This window comes from Electrophorus electricus, unplaced genomic scaffold, assembly GCF_041902795.1.
Source record: "Electrophorus electricus isolate QZ-2024a unplaced genomic scaffold, ASM4190279v1 Scaffold315, whole genome shotgun sequence".
NCBI classification, from domain to species: Eukaryota; Metazoa; Chordata; class Actinopteri; order Gymnotiformes; family Gymnotidae; genus Electrophorus; species Electrophorus electricus.
The window spans coordinates 10001-17500 of record NW_027658600.1 but is presented as its reverse complement, the minus strand read 5'-3'; positions in this window follow the sequence as shown (position 1 = coordinate 17500).

Here is a 7500-nt window from a genome sequence, read left to right as displayed (position 1 = left end):
GAAGTGTGCCCAGGCCCAGAGCTACTTTGCTGGGCATGACTGTGTTTGACCTCTTGGGCCTGGAAGTCTGGTAGTAGTAGTAGTAGTAGTAGTAGTAGTAGTAGTAGTAGTATGATTTAAAGGTACAAAGTGAATGAAGTGTGCCCAGGCCCAGAGCTACTTTGCTGGGCATGACTGTGTTTGACCTCTTGGGCCTGGAAGTCTATTTCTAGGCTTATATAAAGGGTCAAACTTCTTGAAGTGTGCCCAGGCCCAGAGCTACTTTGCTGGGCATGACTGTGTTTGACCTCTTGGGTCTGGAAGTCTGGTGGTAGTAGTAGTAGTATGATTTAAAGGCACAAAGTGATTGAAGTGTGCCCAGGCCCAGAGCTACTTTGCTGGGCATGAATGTGTTTGAACTCTTGGGCCTGGAAGTCTGGTAGTAGTAGTATGATTTAAAGGCACAAAGTGATTGAAGTGTGCCCAGGCCCAGAGCTACTTTGCTGGGCATGACTGTGTTTGACCTCTTGGGCCTGGAAGTCTGGTGGTAGTAGTAGTATGATTTAAAGGCACAAAGTGATTGAAGTGTGCCCAGGCCCAGAGCTACTTTGCTGGGCATGAATGTGTTTGAACTCTTGGGCCTGGAAGTCTGGTAGTAGTATAGTAGTAGTAGTAGTAGTAGTAGTAGTAGTAGTAGTATGATTTAAAGGTACAAAGTGAATGAAGTGTGCCCAGGCCCAGAGCTACTTTGCTGGGCATGACTGTGTTTGACCTCTTGGCTCTGGAAGTCTATTTCTAGGCTTATATAAAGGGTCAAACTTCTTGAAGTGTGCCCAGGCCCAGAGCTACTTTGCTGGGCATGACTGTGTTTGACCTCTGGGGCCTGGAAGTCTGGTAGTAGTAGTATGATTTAAAGGCACAAAGTGATTGAAGTGTGCCCAGGCCCAGAGCTACTTTGCTGGGCATGATTCTGTGACCTCTTGGGTCTGGAAATGTGGTACTTTGAAGGATTAAAAGAGTGAAACGGTCTGAAGTGTGCGCAGGTGTAAAGCAACCTTGCTAGGCATGAAGGTGTGACCTCCAGGGCCTGGAAGTCTGGTGGTAGTAGTAGTATGATTTAAAGGCACAAAGTGATTGAAGTGTGCCCAGGCCCAGAGCTACTTTGCTGGGCATGACTGTGTTTGACCTCTTGGGCCTGGAAGTCTGGTGGTAGTAGTAGTATGATTTAAAGGCACAAAGTGATTGAAGTGTGCCCAGGCCCAGAGCTACTTTGCTGGGCATGACTGTGTTTGACCTCTTGGCTCTGGAAGTCTATTTCTAGGCTTATATAAAGGGTCAAACTTCTTGAAGTGTGCCCAGGCCCAGAGCTACTTTGCTGGGCATGACTGTGTTTGACCTCTGGGGCCTGGAAGTCTGGTAGTAGTAGTATGATTTAAAGGCACAAAGTGATTGAAGTGTGCCCAGGCCCAGAGCTACTTTGCTGGGCATGAATGTGTTTGAACTCTTGGGCCTGGAAGTCTATTTCTAGGCTTATATAAAGGGTCAAACTTCTTGAAGTGTGCCCAGGCCCAGAGCTACTTTGCTGGGCATGACTGTGTTTGACCTCTTGGGCCTGGAAGTCTGGTAGTAGTAGTAGTAGTAGTAGTAGTAGTAGTAGTAGTAGTAGTAGTATGATTTAAAGGTACAAAGTGAATGAAGTGTGCCCAGGCCCACAGCTACTTTGCTGGGCATGACTGTGTTTGACCTCTTGGGCCTGAAAGTCTATTTCTAGGCTTATATAAAGGGTCAAACTTCTTGAAGTGTGCCCAGGCCCAGAGCTACTTTGCTGGGCATGACTGTGTTTGACCTCTGGGGCCTGGAAGTCTGGTAGTAGTAGTATGATTTAAAGACACAAAGTGATTGAAGTGTGCCCAGGCCCAGAGCTACTTTGCTGGGCATGAATGTGTTTGAACTCTTGGGCCTGGAAGTCTGGTAGTAGTAGTATGATTTAAAGGTACAAAGTGAATGAAGTGTGCCCAGGCCCAGAGCTACTTTGCTGTGCATGACTGTGTTTGACCTCTTGGCTCTGGAAGTCTATTTCTAGGCTTATATAAAGGGTCAAACTTCTTGAAGTGTGCCCAGGCCCAGAGCTACTTTGCTGGGCATGACTGTGTTTGACCTCTGGGGCCTGGAAGTCTGGTAGTAGTAGTATGATTTAAAGGCACAAAGTGATTGAAGTGTGCCCAGGCCCAGAGCTACTTTGCTGGGCATGATTCTGTGACCTCTTGGGTCTGGAAATGTGGTACTTTGAAGGATTAAAAGAGTGAAACGGTCTGAAGTGTGCGCAGGTGTAAAGCAACCTTGCTAGGCATGAAGGTGTGACCTCCAGGGCCTGGAAGTCTGGTGGTAGTAGTAGTATGATTTAAAGGCACAAAGTGATTGAAGTGTGCCCAGGCCCAGAGCTACTTTGCTGGGCATGACTGTGTTTGACCTCTTGGGCCTGGAAGTCTGGTGGTAGTAGTAGTATGATTTAAAGGCACAAAGTGATTGAAGTGTGCCCAGGCCCAGAGCTACTTTGCTGGGCATGACTGTGTTTGACCTCTTGGCTCTGGAAGTCTATTTCTAGGCTTATATAAAGGGTCAAACTTCTTGAAGTGTGCCCAGGCCCAGAGCTACTTTGCTGGGCATGACTGTGTTTGACCTCTGGGGCCTGGAAGTCTGGTAGTAGTAGTATGATTTAAAGGCACAAAGTGATTGAAGTGTGCCCAGGCCCAGAGCTACTTTGCTGGGCATGAATGTGTTTGAACTCTTGGGCCTGGAAGTCTATTTCTAGGCTTATATAAAGGGTCAAACTTCTTGAAGTGTGCCCAGGCCCAGAGCTACTTTGCTGGGCATGACTGTGTTTGACCTCTTGGGCCTGGAAGTCTGGTAGTAGTAGTAGTAGTAGTAGTAGTAGTAGTAGTAGTAGTAGTAGTATGATTTAAAGGTACAAAGTGAATGAAGTGTGCCCAGGCCACAGCTACTTTGCTGGGCATGACTGTGTTTGACCTCTTGGGCCTGAAAGTCTATTTCTAGGCTTATATAAAAGGGTCAAACTTCTTGAAGTGTGCCCAGGCCCAGAGCTACTTTGCTGGGCATGACTGTGTTTGACCTCTGGGGCCTGGAAGTCTGGTAGTAGTAGTATGATTTAAAGACACAAAGTGATTGAAGTGTGCCCAGGCCCAGAGCTACTTTGCTGGGCATGAATGTGTTTGAACTCTTGGGCCTGGAAGTCTGGTAGTAGTAGTATGATTTAAAGGTACAAAGTGAATGAAGTGTGCCCAGGCCCAGAGCTACTTTGCTGTGCATGACTGTGTTTGACCTCTTGGCTCTGGAAGTCTATTTCTAGGCTTATATAAAGGGTCAAACTTCTTGAAGTGTGCCCAGGCCCAGAGCTACTTTGCTGGGCATGACTGTGTTTGACCTCTGGGGCCTGGAAGTCTGGTAGTAGTAGTATGATTTAAAGGCACAAAGTGATTGAAGTGTGCCCAGGCCCAGAGCTACTTTGCTGGGCATGATTCTGTGACCTCTTGGGTCTGGAAATGTGGTACTTTGAAGGATTAAAAGAGTGAAACGGTCTGAAGTGTGCGCAGGTGTAAAGCAACCTTGCTAGGCATGAAGGTGTGACCTCCAGGGCCTGGAAGTCTGGTGGTAGTAGTAGTATGATTTAAAGGCACAAAGTGATTGAAGTGTGCCCAGGCCCAGAGCTACTTTGCTGGGCATGACTGTGTTTGACCTCTTGGGCCTGGAAGTCTGGTGGTAGTAGTAGTATGATTTAAAGGCACAAAGTGATTGAAGTGTGCCCAGGCCCAGAGCTACTTTGCTGGGCATGAATGTGTTTGAACTCTTGGGCCTGGAAGTCTATTTCTAGGCTTATATAAAGGGTCAAACATCTTGAAGTGTGCCCAGGCCCAGAGCTACTTTGCTGTGCATGACTGTGGTTGACCTCTTGGCCCTGGAAGTCTGGTGGTAGTAGTAGTATGATTTAAAGGCACAAAGTGAATGAAGTGTGCCCAGGCCCAGAGCTACTTTGCTGGGCATGAATGTGTTTGAACTCTTGGGCCTGGAAGTCTGGTAGTAGTAGTAGTAGTAGTAGTAGTAGTAGTAGTAGTATGATTTAAAGGCACAAAGTGCTTGAAGTGTGCCCAGGCCCAGAGCTACTTTGCTGTGCATGACTGTGTTTGACCTCTTGGCTCTGGAAGTCTATTTCTAGGCTTATATAAAGGGTCAAACTTCTTGAAGTGTGCCCAGGCCCAGAGCTACTTTGCTGTGTATGACTGTGTGACCTCTTGGCCCTGGAATTCTGGTGGTAGTAGTAGTATGATTTAAAGGCACAAAGTGAATGAAGTGTGCCCAGGCCCAGAGCTACTTTGCTGGGCATGACTGTGTTTGACCTCTTGGGCCTGGAAGTCTGGTAGTAGTAGTATGATTTAAAGGCACAAAGTGATTGAAGTGTGCCCAGGCCCAGAGCTACTTTGCTGGGCATGAATGTGTTTGAACTCTTGGGCCTGGAAGTCTATTTCTAGGCTTATATAAAGGGACAAACTTCTTGAAGTGTGCCCAGGCCCAGAGCTACTTTGCTGTGTATGACTGTGTGACCTCTTGGCCCTGGAATTCTGGTGGTAGTAGTAGTAGTAGTAGTATGATTTAAAGGTACAAAGTGAATGAAGTGTGCCCAGGCCCAGAGCCAGGCCTGGGCAGCAGGGGGCGCTCCTGGCCATGCCCAGCGAGTTTCGTGCGAATCGGACCTGGTCCGGAAGAGATACGAAGGGAAAACTCATTACTCGTCGGGGTGGCACATCCAGGCTCTCGACCCTCCCAAAGCGTCCGACCAGGGTGCACCCTGCCGGGCATGGTTAGCCGCCAGCCCCCTTCCTGGAGGTCTGGTTGGCACGGGGTTTTGATTTATCGGTTTCATATCTCTGGGCTCCTTGGGAGCAGAAAGTCGGTTGAGGGCCCTTTGGAAAGAGCCGGGGCTGCCGTTTAACGCAAGCGGCAGGCGAAGCGCACCCACCGTTTTTACGCTATGATTTTTTTAAAACCGCCGGGCGGCAAACACAGGGCCGGTCGGGTTTGAAGACGAAAATCTCTTCGGCCCTTGGGAGGAGAGAAGCAGCGCGGGTCACCTTTGAACGCGCTCGCTGCCAGGAACGTCTGGCGTAAAAGTTTCGTGGAATCGGACGTTCCTAGGCTGAGAAGCGAGCGCCCGCCCTCGGGCGGTCGGGGGCCCCTTTCTCATTCCCCGTCTGGGCTAAAAATACGAGGTCGGACCCGATGGACTCGGGAGACTGGAGAGTACCAGGGAGACCCTGGAAGCAGGCGACCCGACCCACGCTTCGCTGTCTCCTCGGCCCTCGGGAGTAGAAGCGCGGGGACGGTGGCGTGGGCAGCAGGGGGCGCTCCTGGCCATGCCCAGCGAGTTTCGTGCGAATCGGACCTGGTCCGGAAGAGATTACGAAGGGAAAACTCATTACTCGTCGGGGTGGCACATCCAGGCTCTCGACCCTCCCAAAGCGTCCGACCAGGGTGCACCCTGCCGGGCATGGTTAGCCGCCAGCCCCCTTCCTGGAGGTCTGGTTGGCACGGGGTTTGTGATTTTTCGGTTTCATATCTCTGGGCTCCTTGGGAGCAGAAAGTCGGTTGAGGGCCCTTTGAAAGAGCCGGGGCTGCCGTTTAACGCTGTCCAAGCGGCAGGCGAAGCGCACCCACCGTTTTACGCTATGATTTTTAAAACCGCCGGGGCGGCAAACACAGGCCGGTCGGGTTTGAAGACGAATATCTCTTCGGCCCTTGGGAGGAGAGAAGCAGCGCGGGTCACCTTTGAACGCGCTCGCTGCCAGGAACGTCTGGCGTAAAGTTTCGTGGGAATCGGACGTTCCTAGGCTGAGAAGCGAGCGCCCGCCCTCGGGCGGTCGGGGGCCCCTTTCTCATTCCCCGTCTGGGCTAAAAATACGAGGTCGGACCCGATGGACTCGGGAGACTGGAGAGTACCAGGGAGACCCTGGAAGCAGGCGACCCGACCCACGCTTCGCTGTCTCCTCGGCCCTCGGGAGTAGAAGCGCGGGGACGGTGGCGTGGGCAGCAGGGGGCGCTCCTGGCCATGCCCAGCGAGTTTCGTGCGAATCGGACCTGGTCCGGAAGAGATACGAAGGAAAACTCATTACTCTCGGGGTGGCACATCCAGGCTCTCGACCCTCCCAAAGCGTCCGACCAGGGTGCACCCTGGCGGGCATGGTTAGCCGCCAGCCCCCTTCCTGGAGGTCTGGTTGGCACGGGGTTTTTGATTTATCGGTTTCATATCTCTGGGCTCCTTGGAGCAGAAAGTCGGTTGAGGGCCCCTTTGGAAAGAGCCGGGGCTGCCGTTTAAACGCTGTCCAAGCGGCAGGCGAAGCGCACCCACCGTTTTTACGCTATGATTTTTTAAAACCGCCGGGGCGGCAAACACAGGCCGGTCGGGTTTGAAGACGAATATCTCTTCGGCCCTTGGGAGGAGAGAAGCAGCGCGGGTCACCTTGGAACGCGCTCGCTGCCAGGAACGTCTGGCGTAAAAGTTTCGTGGGAATCGGACGTTCCTAGGCTGAGAAGCGAGCGCCCGCCCTCGGGCGGTCGGGGGCCCTTTCTCATTCCCCGTCTGGGCTAAAAAATACGAGGTCGGACCCGATGGACTCGGGAGACTGGAGAGTACCAGGGAGACCCTGGAAGCAGGCGACCCGACCCACGCTTCGCTGTCTCCTCGGCCCTCGGGAGTAGAAGCGCGGGGACGGTGGCGTGGGCAGCAGGGGCGCTCCTGGCCATGCCCAGCGAGTTTCGTGCGAATCGGACCTGGTCCGGAAGAGATACGAAGGGAAAACTCATTACTCGTCGGGGTGGCACATCCAGGCTCTCGACCCTCCCAAAGTGTCCGACCAGGGTGCACCCTGCCGGGCTAAGAGAACAGCCAGGTGAACCCTGGAGGTTCCGAACTCCAGACCCCTGGACCCGACGGCTCAGTCCGCCTCAGGTGCACTACAGAGGTCCTCGGGCTGTCCCTGAGTGCATTAAAACGGAAATCAGAATTACTCCCCCGGGTGGCACTTCCAGGCTCTCGACCCTCCCAAAGTGTCCGACCAGGGTGCACCCTGCTGGGCATGGTTAGCCGCCAGCCCCCTTCCTGGAGGTCTGGTTGGCACGGGGTTTTGCAAATAGGTCCCGTCGGGTATATGGGAGAGCAAAGAGAATCAATGGGGTCCAAGCACTAAATTCATCCAGTGGCGTTCTCTGGAAGCCCAAGGGGAGTCCGAGGGGTGTTCGGCCGGCAAGGGGAGCTCTCCCTCGGACACATGATCAAACGCCTGTCCCCTACCGGAAAGTGGTGTGCTCTGGATGCCCCCCCCCCCCCCCCCATCCCCCGAGGGGGTGCTTATCCCGCGAGGGGAGCCCTCCTCGGGTTAAGTGAACCATCATGCCGATTCCCCTATGGAAGTGGGCACATCCAGGCACACCAGTCTGCTTTGCTCTCCCCGA